Source organism: Schistocerca nitens, chromosome 5 (assembly GCF_023898315.1).
Source record: "Schistocerca nitens isolate TAMUIC-IGC-003100 chromosome 5, iqSchNite1.1, whole genome shotgun sequence".
Classification (NCBI taxonomy): domain Eukaryota; kingdom Metazoa; phylum Arthropoda; class Insecta; order Orthoptera; family Acrididae; genus Schistocerca; species Schistocerca nitens.
In genome coordinates this window covers 418,551,058-418,576,071 of record NC_064618.1, presented here as the reverse complement: position 1 = coordinate 418,576,071, position 25,014 = coordinate 418,551,058, and the positions used below count along the sequence as shown (strand labels likewise).

The window sequence follows — 25,014 nt, the reverse complement described above, 5'->3', positions numbered from 1 at the left end:
AGTGTGATAGTGGTCCATCCCGCCAAGTACGAACTGTTACCTTCAAGGAATGTAAATTTTAAAGTATAGGAAATGATTCAAGTGCGAGTATATGAGTTGGCTGTGAAATGCATGTAGGCCACACTTTTAATCATCCCACGGTATATAATCAATTCTTGGACTCAAATCAAAGCAAATGGTATAGAAATCTCTGAGAGACAGATTCCTCACATGAGCAGAATTTTGGTTTCTTCACATGGCCACTGCCATGGCGACATTAGCTTCATCCATTTCGGTCACTGATGAGGCCACGTTTCAGTGAGATGGCATCATAAACGTACGTAATAATTATAGAAAAAAATTGTTTATTTTCTATACATATACGGTTGCTGACGCGCTCATTATGTTAAAGATTTGTACGTAATAATACTTAAAATAACAACACAGCACCAGGAAAGGAAATACATAGAACTGATTATTCAAAATTTCCGAGTTTGCTTATTGATCATAACTCCAGTTGAAAATCACATATTATAGATCTTCTCTAGTGAAAAATTTACTCTATATTTAATTGCTGGCATTTTCGAGAAAATTATTGGAAAGTTGCCTCACTTTTCCTCCTTGTATTCTCTGATGTCGTAGGGAAAACGTTTTTGAGGACTTCTACAAAAAACTATAATGTATTCGTTAGACAGAAATGAGATGTAAGGATAATACCTGGTATTCAACCTAGATCTTCATGTAGGCAACCGTTTCAAAAATTAGACGTACTACTAAAGACTTCCATATGATGCAATTCTGTCGATAGTAATTGCAGGACGGTGAAGTTATACCTAAATTCAGACATTTAAGACCGCCTTTGAACACGTTTACTCCTTACGAAGTTCTTTGCGAAGAATGAGGCATGATATTAAAGTAATAGCCGTGTTCATAAATATTTCACTACTAACCACATCATTACTCATGAGGACAAGAAGCAAAATAGGCAGACATAAAAATTTGATCACGAGACAACTACCCAACTCCATAGGTGGATTTCAGAGTAGATAGTACATACATGGTTGAATTCCATTTGTCAAAATTTGTTGTAGATTAAAATGCAAAGAAAAATTTCCAGTAATGGAGAAAAAGCTACACTCACAATCAGACGTTGACAGCTGGTAATCACCACAGTATTATTGTTGCTAATCGCTAAGGACGATTTGGAGTCAGTGTATGATATGGACTATTCATGATCACATGATCGACAAACAGAATGGACCGTCTTCAAAGACACGGTGTCTAAACACTCAAAATGCTATCCAAGAAGTTCGTAGTGCCGTGCGGTTCGTGTATGACGTGATCTTTGAGAGCTTTAGTTTAAATGTATGCTGGTTTCTGTAAAATATAGTATTTTTAGCACTGGCCGGATCAGTCTGTGGATCCTTATTTACTCAATATCGACCTGAAACAGTGTATCCTCAACGCTTGCGAAACTGCTCGGCAGAACCTAGATTTCCAGAATGAATTTTCATTCTGCAGTGGTGTGTGCGCTGGTCTGAAACATGTCTGAAAGACTGAAAGTTGTGTGCTGGTCAAGGATTCGAGCGCGGGACGTATGCCACTCGCAGGTAAGTGCTCCACTGATGGAAATCACGACTCACAACCTGTCCTCACAAGGTTTATTTCCTCCAGTACCTCTCTCTTTCCTTCCAAACATCACAGAAGTTCTCCTGCATGCCTTGCAGGACTAGCATTCGTCGAACAAACTGTATTGCACTGTGTGTGTTTGGGGTGGGGGGGGGGGGGGGGGTTGTGAGGTGAGTCGTGTTTGGATAGCTCAGTCGATAGAGTACTAGGCCGCAATCGGCAAAGGTACCGGATTCGACACTCGATCCAGCACACAGTTTTCCAGGAATGTTTCAGGATCCAGGCATTTACAGGGAGCTTCGCCGAACTATTTTAAATGACTATTATCTGTTTACTTGAGACCACAGCCTCGAATATATTTTCCACCTGGTCTGTTGTTAAACTTATTTATTCACCACGAAATCTATTTCAGCTTATTATCCATTTTCATGTGAAAGAACAACATAAACTGCTTACAGACCAAGTCAACTAGGAACACATTGTGTCCTCAATGTTATAAAAATTAAATTGTTTTTAAAGAAAACTTAAGTTCCTTATGTATAATATGAACTAAGTCAAAGCATCATTCCATTTCAGAGGACACTGCCGGCTTGACATCCATATTCTGCATCGGCACCTATACACCATATCTGGTGGAGCGTATTTTGAGTAACACTGTCACTTCCCCACTTGCCTTTCCCAGTCGCAGGAACAACGATTGCCAGCTAGCTTCCACGTCGGCTCTAATTTTATCTTCGTGGTCTTCTCGCTAGATATACGTAGGAGGAAGCAATATATTTGTTCACTGTTCTAGGAATGTACGCTCTCGAAAGTTTTACAGTAAAACATACCGTGATGCAGAACGCCTCTTTAGCAGCGTATGCCACTGAAGTTGCTTGATCGTCTCGGTTACGCTCTTGCGCTTTCCAAATGAATCTGTCACGAAATGCGCTGCTCTTATTTCGATCTTCTCTGTTTCCTCTATCAATCCTACATGAAACAGTTGTCATCCTGACGGGCAGTATTCAGATGTGAGTCGAACGAAGGTTCTGTAAGCTACCTCCTTTGTAAACGGACTACATTTCCTGAGAATTCTTCCAATGTATCTCTGTCTGGCATCTGTCTTTCCACATTAAATCATTTCGTATGCAGACTCCTATATACACACATCAAAAAAAATTTAGCATCACACCGGTTTCCAGAACTCCTGAAGATGGACGTTGACTGTGGATATTGTATCACAGGCAAAGTCCTTTTGACTGTTCAGAGATGCCACTAAACCTGCCCAAAGATGTAAACAATTACGCATGAGCATCGCCTTTTAGATGCAGGGGGTCCGGCAGCCGACCAGTTCCAGTCATTCCACCAGGAAGGAGGTCCACGGGTCATGTTGTCTGTAATTCAACCATGCCTAGACGGTCAATACCGCGGTTCAAACGCGTCCGCTTTGTTACATTGTACCAGGAAGGGCTCTCAGCAAGGGAAGTGTCCAGGCGTCTCGGAGTAAACCAAAGCGATGATGTTCGGACATGGAGGAATACAGAGAGACCGGAACTGTCGATGACATGCCTCGCTCACCCCGCCCAAGGGCGACTACTGCATAGGATGACCGCTACCTACGGATTATGGCTCGGAGGAACCCTGACAGCAACGCCACCATGTTGAATAATGCTTTTCGTGCAGCCACAGGAGGTCGTGTTACGACTCCAACTGCGCGCAATAGGCTGCAGGATGCGCAACTTCACTCCTGAAGTCGATGATGAGAACCATGTTTGCAAGCAGCACGGTACATATGCTCCCAACAACACAACGAATTGACCGCTCAGGATTGGCATCGCGTTCTCTTCACCGATGAGTGTCGCATATGCCTTCAACCAGACACGCGTCGGAGACGTTTTTGGAGGCAACCCGGTCAGGCTGAACGCCTTAGGCACAATGTCCACCGATGGCAGCAAGGTGGAAGTTCCCTGCTGTTTTGGGGTGGCCTTATGTGGGGCCGAGGTACGCCTCTGGTGGTCATGGAAGGCGCCGTAACGGCTGTACGATAGGTGAATGCCATCCTCCGACCGATAGTGCGACCATATCGGCAGCATATTGGTGACGCATTCGTCTTCATGGACGACAATCCGCGCCCCCATCGTGCACTTCTTGTGAATGCCTTCCTTCTCGATAACGACAAAGTTCGACTAGAGTGGCCAGCATGTTCTCCAAACATGAAGCCTATTGAACATGCCTGGGATAGATTGAAAAGGGCTGTTTATGGCTGACGTGACCCACCAAACACTCTGAGGGATCTACGCTGAATCGCCGTTGAGGAGTGGGACTGTCGGGACCAACAGTACCTTGATGAAATAGTGGATAGTATGCCACGACGAATACAGTCATACATCAATCCAAGAGGACGTGTTACTGGATATTAGAGGTACCTGTGTGTATAGCAATTTGAACTACCACCTCTGAAGGTCTCGGTGTATGGTGGTACAACACGCAATGTGTGTTTTTCATGAACAGTAAAAAGGGCGTAAGGGTTGTTTATGTTGATCTCTATTCCAATTTTCTTTACAGGTTCCGGAAATCTCGGAACCGAGGTGGTGCAAACTTTTCTTGATGTGTGCATTTTATGGAAGTCAGTGCTTCCAGTGATTATCCTGCAAACTTGTAATCAAACGGTAATGTGTCTTTCTGCCAATTTATACACAGTACGTTACATTTGTTTATGCCGGGTTCAAGTGTCACTTCCCGCACAAAGTGTCGAGACTCCGCATTTCCTCCTACATTTTGCTACAATTTTCTAGCCTTGCGACTTCTTTGTGTACAAGAGCACCACTTGCCAAAAGCCTCGTGGAAGCTCCGTTGTTGTCTACTATCTCATCCACATAGGCAGCGAGAAAGGTAATGGATCTACAGCACTCCACTGGGCAAAACCAAAAGTTGCTTTTACGGCTGAAAGATATGCAGAGTTGTGTTTCCCAGTGACTTTGTAATTCAGTCTCACAGTTGGTACGGCATTAATTACGATAGCATTTTGTTCATAAAAATGTGGTGCGAATTGCATCGAACGCTTTAAGGAAGTCGAGGAACACGGAATGAACCTGGGTGCTTGTATATACTCCTTCCAGGGTCTTGCAGGCGAAAACAGCGAATAGGGTTTCACACGATCGTTACTTTCGGAACACATATTGATTCCTATAGAGGAGATTTTTCAGTCTCTGATACGTCATAATACGTGAGCAAAAAAGATGTTCCTTCATTCTGGAACAGAGAGTCCCAGCTTTGTGCATTTACAGTTTTTAGCGTCTGTTGGTTGACCCTTCTTGAAAACAGAAATGACATATGCTTTTTCTTCAGTCATCAGGAAGACTTCGCTCCTGCAGCGATTTACGCTTCACTGCTGCTATAAGAGAGGGGAGTCATTCGGCATATTTTACGCAGAATGGAATTAATGGCCTGTCCTCCGTTGAGCCATTTCAGTTTCTTCTCCGTTCCGCAATTTTGGAAAAACACGTTTAGTATTTCGACCTTCTCTGTATCGTTCTCTGTTTGAACGCCATTATGGATATAGTGCCTAGACAGATGGATTCGATGCGTTTATTGATTTAACGTAAGACCAGAAGCATTAAGATGTTCCGTCAAGTAGGTACACAGAATTTTACTTTCGAACGTTTTACACATGGCTCTCCTTAAACATTACAGTAATATCACCAGACAGGAGTCTTGGTCATTTTTAGAAAAGAGAAGTTTACGTTCTTTTACACAAATGACTAAGACTCCTGTTGACAAATTGCCTGTTTGAATTTGTTTTGTGTTATTCGCCCGACGTTGGTTTGATGATTTTTCTGTCGTTTCGCCAGCACGAGTGGTTGACATTCTCAAAGCTTCACTCTTCATTGCTGGTGATAGACTGTAGGGTAAAGCTCTGACAATACCAGCCACCAGTGCTGGTGGAACTTCAGAGAAAACATAAAACAAACGTCGGATGAAGAATTCGAAACGGAAGCCAACAGGCAATTTGTCAACAAGTGGTCACGAAGACCTTAACGACCTTGTAAAGATCCCTGTTTTATTATATCTGTGGTACATAAAGAGCTACCAAAAGGTATCCTTTGGAAAGTCACATTAACCCCTTGCCTACATTTCGATGCATATGAAGGGCTTATTTCAATAGTGGTACAGGTTCATTACCTCCAATTTTCTGCTTATAATGGTTCTGAAATTAATGATCCAAACAAACAGAAAGAAAGGTTCATCTCTAGCAAGAAGCCAAATGCTTGAATACTACTGGTATCTCAACTGCAGATTTTTCAGCGCTCATTTAACTTTAGAACTCTGTATCTCGAAATGAACAAAAATGGACTTGCACCACTACTGAAATAAGCCCTTCATATATACCCGCATCGGAGTGGCGCTGCGTTGCACATACTCTGCAGCAAAGCACTCAAACAAAAACTTTTTGATCGCCCCTTATCTGATGTTACAGCTATCACCTGATAATGACACAATGGCGATTGTAGTGAATAAATTAACAACAGTGTATTGGGAAAGATTGCCCTTTCCAACCATGTTAAGTTGCTACCACGCTAGCATTGATGCTTCTGTTGGATACTTTGAGCATTTGTAGTGATATGGCCGCTGTGCGTACTATAATGCTGTAATAAGTAACTCAGAAACGTCAATTCGTGTGAAGCATTTTCAGATGGATATTTTGTTTTGACCGTCATAATCGCCGTATGTCGACTATCGCAGATGCTGAGAAACACCCTGAAAAAGGTGCAAAAATATGGCGCAGTCTTTGACCTGTACAAGACGCAGAACGGTGGCTACACGGGATTGTCGATGTGATAACGGGACTATTGCCGTAAAACATTTTATTTTAAAAACGTACATGGTTCGTTATTGTCATCCTCAATATACTCCCCTGCTCTATCCCTACAATGCTCTGTGTGAATTTGCCATCGATGACGCATGCCACTTTTTCTTTCACTGCTCCAACGGACCGAACTCTCTTTTCCTTTTACTACAGGTTTGACCTAGGGGAATAGATAAATGTCACATGGTGCTAGGTCGGGTGAATTAGGTGGATGGTCTAACAATGGGATGCTGTAATTCGCTAGAAACCTTTCAACAGAAGGTGCAGTATGGGCCGGTGAATTGTCTTGACGACATGTTCTTCAACAATTCGGGTTGTTTTTTTCTTATTTTCACACGCAATTTGCAACAACCTCATGCTAGTAATGTTGATTAATAGTTCGACAGCTAGGAACCAAGTGAAGATACACAATTCCATGAATATCGAAAAAAAAGAATTATCATTGCTTTGCATACACAATTGTCATTCGAGTTTTATTGCTCTCGACGAAGTTGGGCACTTCCATTACAGGGATTGGAGCTAGGTTTCTGGATCGAAAGTGTAAAACCGAGATTTGTAACACGTTATTAGTCTGTCCAATAAATTGAGAACATTTTCGGTGGTTCTAAACGTCACTAGAAGCATTTTAACGAGCTTCTTTTTGTTCGGTCGTGAGCATTTTCGGCACCGCCCTCGCACACACTTTCATAGTGTTGAAGTGGCTATGTTAAATTTGTCTTACGCAGTCTTTGTCAGTCCCTAAAATTTCAGCAAGCGATCGAGTAATCAATCGACTGTCATATCGTACCAGATTATCTAAGTTTTCGATATTTTCATCCGTTTCAGATGCTGAACGGTGTCTCTATCGTGAGTAACCTTCAGGGTCTTGAAACTTATTGGCAGATTAAAACTATGTGCCGGACCGAGACACGAACTCGGGATCTTGGCCTTTCGCGGGCAAGTGTTCTACCATCTGAGCTACCCAAGCACAACTGACGCCTCATCCTCACAACTTTACTTCTACCAGTACCTCATCTCCTACCTTCCTAACTTTACAGAAGCTCTCCTGCGAACCTTGCAGAACTAGCACTCCTGAAAGAAAGGATATTGCAGAGAAATGGCTTAGCCACAGCCTAGGGGATGTTTCCAGAATGAGGTTTTCACTCTGCAGCGGAGTGTGCGCTGATATGAAACTTACTGGCGGATTAAGTGTGCCGGACCGAGACTCGAACTTCAGCGCCTTGTTGGCCATCGTGGAAACGCTTGAATCACTGACAAACTGGTGTACGTGATAAATAGTTCTCGCCTCACACTTCTTTCAGTAACTAATAGGTTTCAGTAAAAAAATTTCCAAGTTTAGTGTAAAACTTCAGGAATATACGTTGCTCTGTTATGACACTCAATATTCTTCCAGCAAAAATAACAGCTCTTTCACAAACGAAGGCCACGGTCACACTGATTTGTCTGCGGACACAAGAGATACCGAAGTCGACTTAGCAGACTTCACGCCTCACACCTAATGGCCGTTCATCTTTGGCGCATGCGTACTTTAGTTAGTCCTGTTATTTGAAAGCCACACCATGCGTACTTTAGTTAGTCCTGTTATTTGAAAGCCACACCTCGTACATTGATGACTCCACTGTACTACAACTGTACACCAAACGTGTGCTTCCAGACGCGGATCTCGTGAGAAGATAGGCCCGAAGAGACTGGTAAGGAGGTCAGCAGAGTTAGTTAATCGTCGGAGCGGAGCGTGGCTTGGCGCACGTCGGTGCTCCCATTCTTGCCGGCACTGGGCTCCCGGGAGCCTGCTGGAGGCTGCGAGCTCCTTATTAAAGACCGCCGCCAGACCGCGCCTCGCGCCGTCGCCGTGGCAGCTGAAGCTTACGCGGCTGCCTGCTCGAGCCTACCTGCTCGGCAGCCACCGCTCGATGCTGTTGTGTGCTTGTAATTAAGTCGGTTGGCGGCTCCGCCCCCCCCCCTCCAATTCCCCCACCTCCACCCCCGTTCACGCTGCCTGCTCTACTCTACTGTGCGCGGAGCAGGCCACGTCGCTCCAGCTCCTCTCTGCCGCTGCTCGATAAAACGGACTGAGGACGAGTCCAGTCGAACGTAACGGCTCCAGCGGTTCGAAGCGTTGCCGGTGGCGGATACTGCGAAAGCACGGTATCGAATACCACTGTAGCTCCTGCTCCAAAGGTGGACTCAACTTTGTAACAGCACCTACTTACTTCCCCTCGAAGACCTTACCAGTTATTGTCAAATAAACGTAACAGTTGAAAGCTGTGAGTGTGTTTAGAAAAACAGACTACTCCAGAAAGTATTGATAAGTAAGCCTCGTTACTTTCAAGAAAGGCAGAAGGTAGACTTTTGATGACCCAGAAACCATTTGGGAACGCGGTCTCACTTTTTAATTGGATATCAGATGCTAAGTTTCAGAGGCTGTGTTGATTAATGTACTTTGCAAGTACACCATTAACCTTGGGGTGCTGATTTGCGCGCATTTCGCGAACGCGAACGACAGATGCGAAGAAAATGCCAGAGCTCAGAAGTTCACGTGAGATGTTAGGTGCGCTAATGATGCATGTCTGAGGGAACGGACACAGCGGTGATCGGCAGCCATATGAAATACCGGTTGGCTACAATTAACACCACAGTTGTGTCGTGAACGAAATAGTGGTCAACGGTTGGCGACACCAGATTGGTGTCGTGAGGATAGTACCGCACAGTGGCCGGCGACAGCACATTATGATCTTTTGCATTCTGTTGGTGTTTTGTCTAGGTAACAATAAGTTACACACGTCAACAAGTGCTTTGTTTTTATAAGTAGTTGTGCCCCTTCACCGTGACGGACAAAAGAGGCAATAGGATTATTTACAATGAATGCACGGACGTCTTGTCTGACGTTTCGGACCGCATGACTGATTGGGAAGAAGACACTGAATATAAAAAAAAATGAAAGTGAAGCAGAATAGTGAAATACGTCCAAGAAGAATTCGGCGAACGCTACGGTTGCCAACTGATTCGGATGAACCAGTCGAAGAAGACAGTGTACAGTCGTCAGACTTTGATTAACGGAGGACCAATAATAAATATGAGGGTTCAAATGGCTCTGACCACTGTGGGACTTAACATCTAAGGTCATCAGTCCCATAGAACTTAGAACTACTTAAACCTAACTAACTTAAAGACATCACACACATCCATGCCCGAGGCAGGATTCGAAACTGCGACCGTAGCTGTCGCGCGCTTCCAGACTGAAGCGCCTAGAACCACTCGGCCACATCGGCCGGCAAATATGAAGGATCCCCGGGTCCAAACATATTTCCCAAAGATACACAGAGCGTTCAGGATATCCTACAATTACATATTGGGAACGATCTGTTTGAATATATTACCAACGAAATCAAAAAGTCTACAGACAAAATTGCAAGAGAAGGAATCTGGATTTAAAAAATGCCAAATTTGTCGACGTTACGGGACCCGAACTAAGAAAAATGCTTCGGCTTGCTATCCTTGTGGGAATTGTAAAGGCAAGGATCAATGATTATTGGTCAAAACGATGTCCCGCAACCGATTCAGACAAATATTATCATTTTTACATTTTTCCGACAGCAACAATAAACTGTATAGTGCCGACCGGCTTGTCAAAGTGCAATTCTTAATTTATTATTTTTCCAAAAAGTTTAAAGAAACGTTATATCTAAGTCAAATCATCTCAATTGATGACGGAATGATATCCGTGGCGTGGACGGTTAAATTTTAAAGTTTACAATCCGTCGAAAATTACGAAATACGTCATACTAATTCGGATGCTGTGTGATTCGAGTACGGGATACAGTTCCCCATTCAAGATATATTCCGGTGCTGCATAGCCTTTAGTGATGAACGAATTGACACATTCTGATCGAATCACCTCTGCATAGATAATTATTAGAACAGTGTAGTACTTGTAGAAAAGTTACCTGAAAAGAAAATTCGAGTTTGTGAAACGATACGGCAAAATAGAGGATTTCCGGAAAATTAAAGCGCGCAAAGTCAATGTGTTTGAAGCTTGTCATCAACGGAAAGGTGATAAGCGGTGGGCGACAAGCCAAGTAATCCGACTCAGTTCTGCCGGCGCCAAGCGAATAAATTTATACGAGACGTACGGACGGCAAAGTGTTAAACTGCTGTTACCCCACAAAGGTCCAATGTGGACTGTAATTATGTATGACAACGAAACTTGGTAGATGTTCTATCACGTTAATGCGGAAGCGACTTCGGATGAAAAAAAAAAAAAATAAATAAATAAATTGTTTCGGGTTTGGCCACCTGGTGCGAATCTGGCGCTGTGAATCCAAGAAAGACAGAAAGAAATGTTTCCATATGTGATGGATTAGGATTGTAACGTAGCCAGAAAAAGCTCAAAAAAGACTGAGAAGAAATTCATATAGTTGATTTTAGACAAGACAATCACCGGAGGCGTCAACGAGATGTTGTACAAGCTAGGAGTATAACCACATATCTTTTCATGTACGGTACTCATAGTTCATGTGTAAGTTTGGAATGTATGTATAAATATATATGATAGTCCCACAACACACAACGTTTATAAATTTATCCCAATAAAAAGACATGAGCGTGCATATCTAGTGCTTGCACAATGCACAGTGAATATACACTCCTCAACACAATTAAGTGAGCACTTTTTTTGGAACCGCCTAACTGTCTCCCTTTGCGACGCCTAAATTTGAAATTTAACACTCCAATAGTGAAAAAGCGTGGCACCCTGCGACGTCACACGCGGGTTTAGTGACGCTTGAAACAGCAAGGTGTCGGCAGATTCGAAGGAAATACCAGAGCTCAGAAGTTCACGTGAGATGTAAGGTAGGTTGATGATATGGCTTATGTGCCAAATTTCATCACAACTCTGCCCAACGCCACCGTGGATGTGTCACACGATGGGAAATTCGCCACATCACCTCTTACTCACATTTCTTCCCTTCAGAACCGAGACGCCGAGCCTTAAAATCACACAGTTTTTTTGAGAGTGAGCGGGGCAATCGTTCCAGAAACATCACCACTCAGAATCTAAACGAAAAGGCCTTAGAAGATGGTGTATAACCAACCGTTTCTTTGGGTCGCTGATTCCCACACAACTGGTGGTCGAAAACGACAGTTCGCAGTGTGACGAGAAACAGGAGAGCTGAAAAAGCATAAGGACCATTTGCTGCTTCGGATCTCGTTTATATCTCGTTCAACGATTATGAACCGTTCCTAGTGGCCCCACACTGTACACCACAGCATGAATTAAGCTCGCAGTGACGACACTCCCTGAATAATTCAGTTCTTCTGTGTCATGTCTATTAGGCTCTTATTGGGCTGCTACTTGCCTGTTAAGGCTTACCCCCAGGTGACGGAAGCTGTTCACATTCACCACCACTTTATCTTCAACTGTCCGGTTTGTCTAGACTTCCGTTTTGTTGCGCGACGTCTTAAGACCGGTTTTTACTACAACTACAGCGAGATTTTTCAGCCCCATTTTTCCATTTTGTTTGTTCTCATGTGCCAATACCATTTCATCGGTAAAGGCTAGGCAGTCTGCTACATACATTCATGTTTTAGTTTACAACTATGGTAGCCATAGTTTTGTTCACCAGTCACCACTGTTGGGTCACTTCACTCACCTACAAGTTGAACAGAATCAATGATAACCCATCTCCTTTGCTTAAATCTTTATTTCAGGCTTTCCGACATTCGGTAGTTAACAATAGCGGTTGCATCTTTCAAGGTATCCCGTAACAGTTAGTGTGTTACTTCACCCAGTTCTCTGGCATGAAGGACGTTCAACAACAGAGTCATGCCTGCATTATCGTAAGCTTCGGCAGAAAACACGGTGGTCACCACAGTGTTTTTATCTTCCCTGTGATGGTGTTCTAAAATCCTTCTGAGTCGAAAAACCCCAACGGTACAGTTCCTCCCTTTACGAAAACCAACCTCATAGTCTCCAATGCTTGACTCGAACTTCTCCTCCGCCCTCCTTACCAATAGTCTACTGAGTATCTTGCACCCGATGTTCTGTATTGCGATCCATATGCAGCCATCCTGTATTTCTTGCCATTTTTAATGTAGTGGAATGTTAATGGTTTCTTTCCAGTCTTTCGGTGTCTTTCTTTTCATGCAGATGTCTAATATTTTGTACATAGCCTACCCCAGCCTACCCCATGTATTTCCTCAGCGCAAATGCCTCGATTTCCTGCAACATTATTCTTCTCGAGAGCCTTAATTGCTTTTATTACTTCCATTCTGGTGGATATATGATCTCTGTAGTTTTCCCTCTAGTCTTTCCATAGATGTTTCAATACACACCAGATCGTAAAAGTAACTTACTAATTCCTCACACTCATATTTTTCTCCTACTTTCAATTCATTATCATCCCCGTTCACAAAGGGCTCTTTCCTTCTTCCTAGCCCTTTATTCGGTCCACCCCCGCAAAGAGGCTCGTCTCATATTTTTTTAATACATCATCCGCTTCTTCCAAATTTTCATTTCACTTCTTTCTTTTGGCTTTTGTTATCAATTGACGGGTTTTTATCCTCAATGTTCGGTAGATTTTCAAATCCTTTCGTTCCTGACTTGTCTAGCTCCGAAACTACACGCTTTTCTTCTAGTTTCAACAGCTTGACGATCATCATTGTACTACTCTCTGTCTTCCCCCGTTACTTGTGCCCGGATTTTACTTTTATCATGTCCATCACTTTATCAGTATTCTTAAACGTAATGTTTCTTGCAGTTTCACCCTTGTGTCTGTTCAAAAATTAAATTAATCCTGCGTGGTCCTTGATTTCTTTTATCGATTTCTGTTCTCATTTACTTTCGGTGTAATAATGGTCAATTCCGTCCAACTGTTTGCTTGTGTTTGTAGAGTTCATAAATTTCCTGTGGTTATTTTCTCCGAACACTACATGCGGTTTAGTTGTCTTCCAGAAATCCTGTTACCTGTAGTCACCTGTGTTGTCTTTAGTCGTTTTGCCTTTGTAGTGACATTTCATGATTCTCATCTTGCCCTCTTGGTCAGATCTACTAGCGCCTCTCCATTCTTGCTGGTTTTCTTGTGTGTCTTGTATTCTCCTGCAGCGCCGTGTATTCTCCAGCAAGTCCTCTGAATATATTCTCCTGTAATGGTGGTAGTGTGAGTGGTAGGACTGAGTTGACCTGTGAGTGAAAATATGGTTTTTAACAATTTACTTACTAACCACAACTCAGGTTTCAAATTTTTTTCAAACAATTTTAATTTTGAATCAGTGAAGTGGTGTATCTAAGACAACATCTAGTGTTTGTATACAATATGTGGGTTCCACATCAGAAACCATCTCTAATAGACTATAGTAAGTAATTTAAATTATGCTGAATACGCAACAGCGAAGAAAAAAAGCAGAAATAACAAAAATATTAAAATCGGATAACCAATTTACGGTATTTAGTGAGGGAATGTAAAGAAAACAGAAAACCAAACAAAATTTCACTGAACAAAATATAAAATACATAGTAATAATTAAAACATTAAAATTACAAAAATAAATTTATACTGTTACATTAAATACAAATGAAAGTAGTATACAAAATAAAATTAGCCTATAGAATAAATATGAAGTTCAGCATAAATAAATAGGACCCACACCCCTGAGGAATTACACACTGGGTGTTAAATCACCACTAAATCTGATGTATGTCGAACAGTCTATTATTCATGTACGTGCTCAAAAGCAAGACAAAAACAATTTAATTCACTGAGCATCGTTACGTATACGCACGATTCGACTTAAAGCTTCTGCTCGAGACCAGTTCCTTAAAAATTTAACGGTAGTGAAAATTAATATAGGTAGTAAAACTGAGGCAGAGAGATTGCATGCATCCACTATACAGTTCTGCCTTCTGCTTCCTGAAAGTACGGCACCATCGGTGCAACAGGCAGACTCACACCAGGTGCCAGAGCATGTAGAGAGCTGCATGAAAAGGATGCATATATATATATAAAACCCAAGTTCTCAGACTCCAGTAAGCGCACAGCCCAAACTCCTTCAATGAAACCACGCTGGCATGTGCTTACTTCCATCAGACAACACGCTCTTATTCTCAGCCGTCCGCCAACCAACAATTACTCATGTCTCTTTATGAATGCGTCCTATGTGACTCTTGCGCTCTGCCTTCTAGAGGTCAACATTCTTGGCTCTGTGTTAATCGATCTTCCGCCTAAGCATTCTGTCTCTAGTACTCTAGGTGTCGCCCACTGACGGGCTGGAAACCCCTACTGTTTTCTCAGGGTGAAGGCCGAGAACTGTGCGGCGTTGTTAGACGCAATAAAACAGTATTCAAAATTATTCCATTTATTACTCAGAATACAAGTCTCTGCCACGTCACGTAGTCCGAAGAGTAATCTACCGAATGCAACGATGCTCTCACGGCTGCCATGGGAGCTGCATCAGCTGGGACCGTATTTCGATGACTCTATGGTGCTTGCAAGGCAAGCAAGCCCCGGGGTAGCCCTGCTTGTAGATATCGGTGTCCGCGTCTTGTGTGTTTTATTCACACGCCGTTTCGAGTACTCAATCCCTCCCAGATCACTGCCTGCATTGTCCCCTCAGTTGGATCGCCATGCGGATATCGTAATGTCGTGCTGAATGCTGAACCTGGCCCACCGGTACACTAGGTCGTCAGACTAGTGCGACGCTGGAGCTTTGGGTAGCTTCTGCCCTGGACCAGAGCCGTGTTGGTGAGCGCCTGGACTACCCTTCAGTGCCGGCTGCTGTGCTGACTTCAGGAATGATTGCTGGACTTTATTATCCGCGGCTACGAACCGCTGATCTTCTCGTGAGGCAACAAGTGCAAGACCAACACTAGAATAATCTCACATACGAGACACTACCATAACACAACCAAATAATCTAGTGCGACGCCATGTACGTCATCATGACTACTGATCGAATGCTCTAAGGTAACGGGTATGGAGTACTTACGTCGTCGAGCAGAGGCACCGCTCGGCGACGTCTTCTCGAGTAGTCAGTGGTCTAACATTTTCTTAATGAATTTGTTATAAGGTATTTATTGCTTAGTGAAACTCTTACAAGTCTATGTTACGTCCTGCTAAAAAGATCGCAGGAATGCTTTTTATTAACCACCGACAAAGTATTTGCTTGGAATGTGTAATTTAAATGCTTTTTACATAAATAAACGAAAATGCTGAATCCATTTAACTGAAAATTAAAATGTTACGTAACGGTGTAGAAAAGTGAGCTAGTTGTTATTACTACTTATCTGACCCACAGAAAAGAGCGTAAGCTATCTAAACACTTGAGTTTAGCTAACCTTTTTCTATAGTAAATTTATAATACTTGGATGTCACAGTCGTAGAGCTGAAAGCAAAAAAATAGTGGAACTCGAAGATTTTCTTTTGCTCAGCGCTATTGCGGGTATTAAACTCCTAGACAGCTGGAACTTCAGATCTTGTTATTGAAGATTTACGACAGACAAGCCGGGGCCACGTAGCTAGGTGCTACGTAGTACCGTCCAGTAAATATTGAATACTGACTTCGGACTGAGAAAAAGCTTTATTATTTAAAGACAGTTTCATTGAAAAAGGATCTACTTCGTTAGTACTGGACTTTGCGCAGGCTCTAATCGGCTATTAGTCCTCACTGGAGCCGGCTGTCAATGCGTGTACGTGTAGATTTTTAACACTTCGCAGTCTTAAAGAAAACGATAACTCTTCTCACCTTTTAACACAAGTTGTTTATTTGAACCCCTTTACTATTATCTTCGACCATTAATTTCCTTTCTTACTACGGAAACTTACGCTGTAGCATTTAAATAAACTTCTAGCCGTGAAGAATTCAGTAATTTCTCCACATGAGACATAAAGAGTTTGTACATTGTTCCTCACAGTCGATAACATTCGGCTGACAAATTAATTTCATTTTCACTGTTGGTGTTCACAAAGCGCTGGATATTGTTATATAAATCACTTTTTCTACTGAACATTTCATAATGACACAAAAAAACTGTTTGCCAGTGGCATAGATAATCGTCAGTCACACAGTTGAGCTGATACACCACCTGGTGTGTCTTGCATAACGTTACGAGAGTAACGAAGGCAGTTCGGTTTGTGCTCTTCTAATCATTCTCTGCTGAGCTCGTTCGCAGTCTCACACAAGTGTCGAATTTGATGTCCTGTCTGGGAGACGGTGTTGAAATGTTTGCGTTTCCTGGCTGGCGGCTGTTGATGTTCCACGTGATTGAGTAAACCCAGCTGTTCATACTTACAAAATTTTACATCCGAGATTCCTTACTAATTTGTCGCGTGACAGCACACAGCGGCCTCCCAAAATATCTCCGGACGGTGTTAGTGCAGCGTCGCTCCTGCTGGCGCCGTTGCAGCTCTGTTTGTACTGTCTTTCAAATTGGAGGGGACGTGTGACGTCTAGTGACGGCACATCTGTGATGGATTGATACTAATGTAGAACAGGTCGGATTTTAAAATCTGGTAATCTGCCAAATACTCCCGAATGATGTTTAAATGGAAAAGATGTCCCTCTGTTGTGGTATACACACTGCTGAAAAAAAAGTACACCTTTTCAAAATATCCAATTCATTCAAGATTTATTCTTGCAATCGAACCATGCTGAAACACCCACATTAATACGTGGTGTAGCCCACGGGCGGCAATGCAGGCACTGATTCCACTCAACCTGTTCGCGAAGCTCTGTAAGAGTTATTGTCACACGAGTCGCACGACTCACTTCTCGTCCCGTCATATTCCGCACGTGCTCGGTTGGAGATAATTGCAGACATAATGCTGGCTAGGGAAACTGCTGCACCTCTTGCAGAGCACGTTGAGTTTCACGGGCAGTGTGTGGATGGGCGTTATCCTGTTGGAACAATACATCACTTCCTGTTGTAAGAAAGGCAAAAGAACGGGTCTAAAAACATTCTGCACCTACCATAAACACTAATTTTGAACGAGAGTTGTAGCCATGAGGCCTGCCGTGAGGCCATTGTGTGTTGGAGGAATGTACTCTACAAGAAAGAGCTCACCAGGTCTACGTCGTGCATGCAAACGACCATCGCTTCAGAGCAGGTCGAATCTGCTTTCTTCGCTGAAGACCACGGCGTGCCTTTCCATCTTCCAAGTGATAACAGAGGTTGAAAATACCGCTTCAGTTGTAACTTTCTTTATTATGAGACGATTGGTTTCGGACTGTTATAAGCCCATCGTCAGGTGTTGTAGCTGCGCTGTGGTCCCCGAGCGCCGCGTGTTCCAGGCTTGGTGTGCTGCGCTCATAGGCAGCACATCGCTCCTGGTCCACACGGCGCTCAGGCTCCACAGCACAGCTATGACACCTGAAGATGGGCTTATAACAGTCCGAAACTGGTCGTATGATATCAAAGAAATTTACAACTGAAGAGGTATTGTCAGCCTCTGCTAAAATTCTCAGTTGCGGATGTTCTTCCAACAGTATTGTTTGTTCCAAGTGGTAGTCTGAAGGCACCAGGCGAGCCATAAACGCCGATGCGATGGCGTGAATGGAAGAACGGCTAGAGGTGTGTATTCTAATACTCCCGGTATTAATAATCGGTTCGCAGCAGTTCGTGTTAATGCGTCTGAGATCACAAGCTCTCTTATCTGTGCTGTGTTAGCTGTTTGATCTGCCACTGCTGCCCTTACAATACGACGGTCCTGGCAGGTGGCTGTGCTGCGTTGACGTTCAGGATCTCATCTGCAGGCGTACGAATGTTCACGTGACAACTGGTGCAGAACGTTCAACTTGTGTGGCAATTCTCGAAAAGAACCATACCGCCATTCGCAAAGGCACAATTTGACCCCTTTCAGACTCGCTCAGTTGGCTGGAGGAAGCACGAGTCAATTTCAATAGCATAGTTTCCTGCTTGTTTCACACGCAGACTGGCCTCTCTGAGCATTCCGTATTAAAGGGGAGACACAGATGGAGGTCTGGTAGCTATACCACTACGCTGTTGAAACTACTATCTACATCTACATCTACATCCATACTCCGCAAACCACCTGGCGGTGTGTGGCGGAGGGTACTTTGTATACCTCTATTGGTTCTCCCTTCTATTCCAGTCTCGTATTGTTCGTGGAAAGAAAGATTGTCGGTATGCCTGTGTGTGGGCTCTAATCTCTCTGATTTTATCCTCATGCTCTCTTCGCGAGATATACGTAGGAGGGAGCAATATACTGCTTGACTCCTCGGTGAAGGTATGTTCTCGAAACTTCAACAAAAGCCCGTACCGAGCTACTGAGCGTCTCTCCTGCAAAGTCTTCCACTGGAGTTTATCTACCATCTCCGTAACGCTTTCGCGATTACCAAGTGATCCTGTAACGAAGCGCGCTGCTCTCCGTTGGATCTTCTCTATCTCCTCTATCAACTCAATCTGGTACGGATCCCACACTGGTGAGCAATATTCAAGCAGTGGGCGAACAAATGTACTGTAACATACTTCCTTTGTTTCCGGACTGCATTTCCTTAGGTCTCTTCCAATGAATCTCAGTCTGGCATCTGCTTTACCGACGTTCAACTTTATATGATCATTCCATTTTAAATCACTCCTAATGCGTACTCCCACATGATTTATGGAATTAACTGCTTCCAGTTCCTGACCTGCTATATTGTAGCTAAATGATAGAGGATCTATGTGTACATCTACTATCCACAGATGCATGTGCCATCATCAGATTTTTCCCGGCGTATATATTCAGCTCTGTTTGAGAGAACGATTCGAAGTGAGACACAAGTGAGGTGAACGACCGCCATTGTAGTGAAACATGTTCCTCGTCCTGTAGCGCAGAAACCGACGTGAGCAGCTCGGAGCTCCCGAGAGATATTGCAGAAATACCTGCTGCCTATCCAGAATGTACAGTGCCGAAGCTGCGGACTCTAATGGGAGCTTGAGACACCTGTCAGTAATTTCGAGGCACTTGGGAGAACGTGGCGCCTGCACAGAGCGGGCTCGTTATTTCGGCGTGAGCCGCGACCCGGCAGCCCGTCCGCCTACCTCTACCTGGCTGGCTGCCGCGTGTAATAATGTATTAGCGCGCGCCGCTGGCTGCCGGCCGCCGCAACTAATCCCGTCTTCATTACGCGTGCCACCGCCGCCGCCACCGCTAGCGCCAGCGCCACTGTTTGGTAAGCCGGACCTCCTCCGGGGCAGGTCGCCGCGGCTTTGAATAAGCAGAGAAACACGCCGAGAATGTGCGCGCCGCGGTTGTCCAGAGTTCCTGTTGCATTTACCCGGCGATAAATTAATATTTGATACTGCAAATGTGTGTGTGTGTGTGTGTGTGTGTGTGTGTGTATGCGCGCACGACAGTTGTCCGCAAAGTAAGTTACCAACACTCCCGAAATATAGCGAACCGTGCTCTCCGAAAGTCGAGTGTACATACGCGAGTCGGTATACAGTGCGATTCAGCTGCCCCTACCGATGTCGTTTTATGCAGCCCACAGCCCACAATTCTGTATCTGACTTTCAAAACCCACGTCCGAAATTTTCACATTCTCTCGCTCTCCAAGCGCAAACTGTTAGCCTTCCTGAAGAAGGTTAACACGACCTTTCTGTAGAAAGTTTAACGAAGCTAAGTTCTGTACTGGGACCGCAGTTTTCGAGTTATTCAAGAAACACGTACAAAAGAAACCTTCAAACACACCCCCAACTCTCGCGCTCAGTCCACACCGGGCAGGATTTCTAATATGTTTTTCATCTCACTTCCTCCTACAAGTGTACAAAAGTTTGCGACTGCACTAATTATTCCCCACTTTCGACATGTTGTGATCTTGATCGACTGACCTTATTACGCCATCGGCTTAATCGAGCACTTACATCTTGTAAATCTGCGTTTCAGTGAACCTTACCCAACAATTTTGTGAATTTTAACAGCATAAAGTAAAAGATTACATCGTTATATTCGTCAGGCCTTCTGATTACGAAACTAGTGTGCTTGTAAGGGTTAAGTTTGGATCGAATTGTCAATGTAATTAGTTTTAGCATAACGTTTGCAAAAGTCGTTCTTTCTTCATTACCCTCAAAGTCACGTTTAAATTAACTATGATAACAAAATAGCCGACTCTGCTTGTGGCGTAATAGCCCAAATAATGGAGACCAAAAATGATCGAATATCAAGAATGGTTGGTGCAGATTGAAATTTTTGTACACTAGTACAATAACAACGTACTAGAAATCCTAACTGGTGTGGGATGAGTTTAGGGGAGGGTGCAGATGCGTTCGAAGTTAACTTTTGTAAGTTTTCCTTGAATGACTCGAAAACGGTGGCCTACAGCGAAAACATATCGCAGTACAAAATTTAAATGAATTTAATTTCACACAAAAGTGTCCGCTCAGTTTTTTCTGCAGTTTTAATGGGGTGCACGTAGCGAGCAAGAGAATATGAACACCTCGCGTGTGGTTTTTGGATGCTAGATTTAACATTGCGGGTTGCATAAAAAGACATTGGTAGGTGCAACTGAATCATCACCGAATGATTATACACTATCTGTCGAACTTTTCTTCATCAGCGGTCTCCATTCAGGTAACTGTAGTTTGTGAAGCAGTACGACGGAAAGCTTCGCGTACATTACTCATTGCTGGTAATATACGTACACTGTGTTTTTTTCCGAGACTCAGGCTGGAAGTAATGAAAAGGATAGTAACGAGCGTATACCTTCAGAGTCTTTTAGTGACTCGTTTCTTTTCAATAAAAGTACATACACTAACTGATCGAAAGTATATGGAAACCGTCATGCAATTCAGAACTGACTACGAGATCTCATGAGGGGTGAACCCGCCAGTACAAAAGGAAGCTGGGAGTACTCAGTTGTCACTAAAGAAGCAGTAACAGCAGAAATGATAGATCAGGAGGGCTCGGTGACTACGATTGTGGACTAATCACTGAATGTCACCTGAGTAACAGCATTCCTAAAGCTGTTCAGCTCAACTGTTAGTGAGGTGATTGTGAGGCGGAAACGCGAAGGAACGACCACAGCTATTTCGAAGGAATGACCGCTGCTATAGCAAGACTAGGCAAACCACATGTAGTGGCAGACAGGTACTGTAGACAGGGACTAATTCAGCAGAAGGAATCTGTTGTGGATTGGCCGGAGACCAACCCACTAAATTGAGAGGAAGCCGAAAGGCACGCGTTTAAGCTCACGCAGGCTGGCGTGAGGTCTGGAACAGGACAAGGTAATTAGAACTCAGAAAAAAGAAGGTAACTGGTAGAATACTTAACTTTCATCCATTAATGTTGAACGTAGCTCTTGTCTGTACATTATTTACAATATCAATAACAACTGATAATGGCGCCTTGCTAGGTCGTAGCAAATGACGTAGCTGAAGGCTATGCTAACTATCGTCTCGGCAAATGAGAGCGTATTTTGTCAGTGAACCATCGCTAGCAAAGTCGGTTGTACAACTGGGGCGAGTGCTAGGAAGTCTCTCTAGACCTGCCGTGTGGCGGCGCTCGGTCTGCAATCACTGATAGTGGCGACACGCGGGTCCGACGTATACTAACGGACCGCGGCCAATTTAAAGGCTACCGCCTAGCAAGTGTGGTGTCTGGCGGTGACACCACAGAATCACTCCTCAGTTCCGAAGTGCTGCCAGCAGATAAGCTAGCAGAATGACTGTGCGTAGGAAGTTAGAACAGTGGGGTGACGGTTGAGCAGCTCTCCATAAGCCACGCGTTTCTCTACTCAATACTAAACGAAGCTTGAGGTGGTGTGATGAGCGATGGCGTGAAGAGCGGGGCCACTAGACAACGGATGACGGGAGTAAAGTGGATTAGAATGTCAACTCACGCTTCACCCTGTGACCATCAGTTGGACGAAACTCGGTTTTCGTATCCATCTGATTGGACGTTTGAGGGACTTCGGCCGTTTACGCATGTAATAAAATGGAACCATCTACAGCCGTCCTTTCGGTCTTATTTATTATATGGCTAGGAGTCTTGTTGATTCAGTATACCATTTTCAGGCATTAACTGACGCTAGAGGTGGTTTTAACTCCAACTGGTAATCGATAGCTGGAGACACAACATCGTTGTTACGGTCTACAGAACCCAGTTCATAGATGTTGACCACTGATCGAATCGTGTATACGATTGTTGTTAAACCCCTCAGTGTAAGTTAAGGCCTGAAGATGGACGGCTGTAGATGTTCCATTTTATTACAGAATTTCGGTTTGGCGAATTCTTGGATAACGTTACCTCTCATCGTTCCGAGTCAGTACAGAGGAGGTAGTTTTACGTTATGGGATTGTTTTTCGTGACTGGGGTGGCGTCCCGTTATTGCGCTTAAGAAAATGCTGAATGTGGAGGAATATGAACACATTTTATAGAATTGTGCAAAGTAGAGGAAAAGTTTAAAGACGGCGATTGTATTAGCATGACAATGCAACCTGCCGTCAAGCACCTTCTGTAAAAAGACTTCGCTAGAGACCCCAGCGTCCAACATCACTGAATTCTCTGATTTCGGCTCTTGAGCAAGAATGGGCTGCTACTCCTCAATAGACATTCAGACACCTCACTGAAAGTGTGCCCAGCAGTGGTCAAGCCGTCATACAGATGAAGGATGGACGCATCTCATGTTTATGTCCACTAACAGCGATCCGGACGCTTTTGATCGTACAGCGTATTGGTTCAGATTATGTGACAGCTTCAAAAAGTAGCATCCTGCGACGTCATTAAGTACCTAATACCCGCGTTTCATTCCTTTTTTAAGAAACCTCTTCCGAGAAAATCTGAGTCAATCAAATCGTGCCCTGAGATTCTAAATTTTTAAAAAAACATGCATCACAACACAATATCATTTTCATTGCAACTATAAGTAATACGTTAAAAAACAGAGTTGTTGTTACAACTGTTGAAAATGATACAGTCGCTTTCCTGTGGAATTATTTTTGGCATTGTGTGTATTGCTATAGTGTAGAAAAGGAGTTTAGTACCCTACCAACCGAAATTCTGGTATTAGCCCACGTAGGTGAGCTGCAATATTGTGTGATATTATGAGTGCGTGAACAGTGGATAGTCGGAGTCTTTGAGGTTTTAAGCCACTACTCCAGAAGATATTCAGTGGTTGTCCTTTAAATCTGCGACACATACATATAATAACTATGCAAAATAAGGGTTATTGTTATCAAACTTGTATCTAACAGATTGTTGGAGGTAAACCAGCATATGTAATCAGAAAAATAAAAATTGTCTAACCTAAGATCAACACAAATCCCTGAGATGGATCACATATCCCTTCAGTATGAAGAATGAAGCACTACAAATCATAGCTTTAAGTATCTGCCGTGAAGCGCCTAATTACTTCAGCACGAATCATCCAACTTAAATATGACTGACGTCCAGCGCTGTAAGTGTCGATGCACAAACGTTTTTCCTTCCTGTGTGTCCCTGATTATTCCCAAGTTGAAATGTATTATATGAAAAGTCTCATTCTTTAACAAACTTTAGAAGAATTAATCAACTCAGTCAACATCAGTGGCCCTTTTGAGCAAGTGAAGTATCAGTAACTCAGCTTTTTGTGCGGTATTTAAAACTCCACAACTCTCGACAGGCGAAGTTCAATCAACCAGGTCCCAAAATAATCACCACAAAGCACCTCGATTAGACCCACAGGGGCGTCGTGAGACCAGCCGACAAAATAACGCAATTCAGTTCAAGGAAAAAAGTGCAACCAGAAATATATTTGACACATAGTATATCGAAGAGGAAATCTATCAAGCATTCATTCATGCATACTGTAATTATGTGCGAGACGATGAAGGTGTGATAAATGGTGTATGCCCTTTTGTCAGGAACGTTGGCTGTGGTTTAACGCCCGAAGTCTTCCGCCTAGTACACATATATCGACTCAAAATTATGGAGCACCATCACGAAAAGTACAGCATATGATATTCGACAGCTAGAACTTCATAACGGCTCGATTTGTGACTGTTTTAATTATATAAAATGGCGGCACTCATTTTATTTCCATCTAACTGCAAGTGTAGGGCCTCGATGGAGCTCTTGGTTGCACATTATCTCAATCAAGCTTATACGTTTGAGGTCATGAGCAAATAGATTCTATGATGCTGCTGCAACAGTTTTCCAAATACTTTATAGCAGAAACTTCATTCCTTCTATTGGGGTCAGGAACATGGATCTCTGCCTTCCTCGAGCAAATTTCTGAAAGATTTTACCTTAAATGACAAGGGCCATGAAAGCCTCTAGACTTACAAAACAAAGAACTCCGCTATCTAAAGCCTTCTGGATCACGCGGAGAAACAGAACAAGCTGAACGCACACAGTCCACGCTTGCGAAACCTGTGATGATTCCTACAAAGGCTTTGCTCGATCGACATACGCTCATCATACGCGAGACTAAATATGTTCCATAATAGTGAGTTCAATATGACAAGTCTACTGCTCTTGCGCATCTGTCCTGTGACGTACGTGACGACTGTTGTACAACCTTGCTTGGTATAGATACATCTGTAAGTTAAGAATTACAAATATAAAGTTAGTTCCCACAGAACCCTCTTGAGA

General features: G+C 43.4%; 1 protein-coding gene across 3 annotated transcripts in view; it reads left to right on the top strand.

The window, feature by feature from the left end:
- Positions 1-25,014, top strand: part of LOC126259558 (neural cell adhesion molecule 2) — a 623,716-nt gene that overhangs the window by 587,311 nt on the left and 11,391 nt on the right. The window lies entirely within an intron of this gene.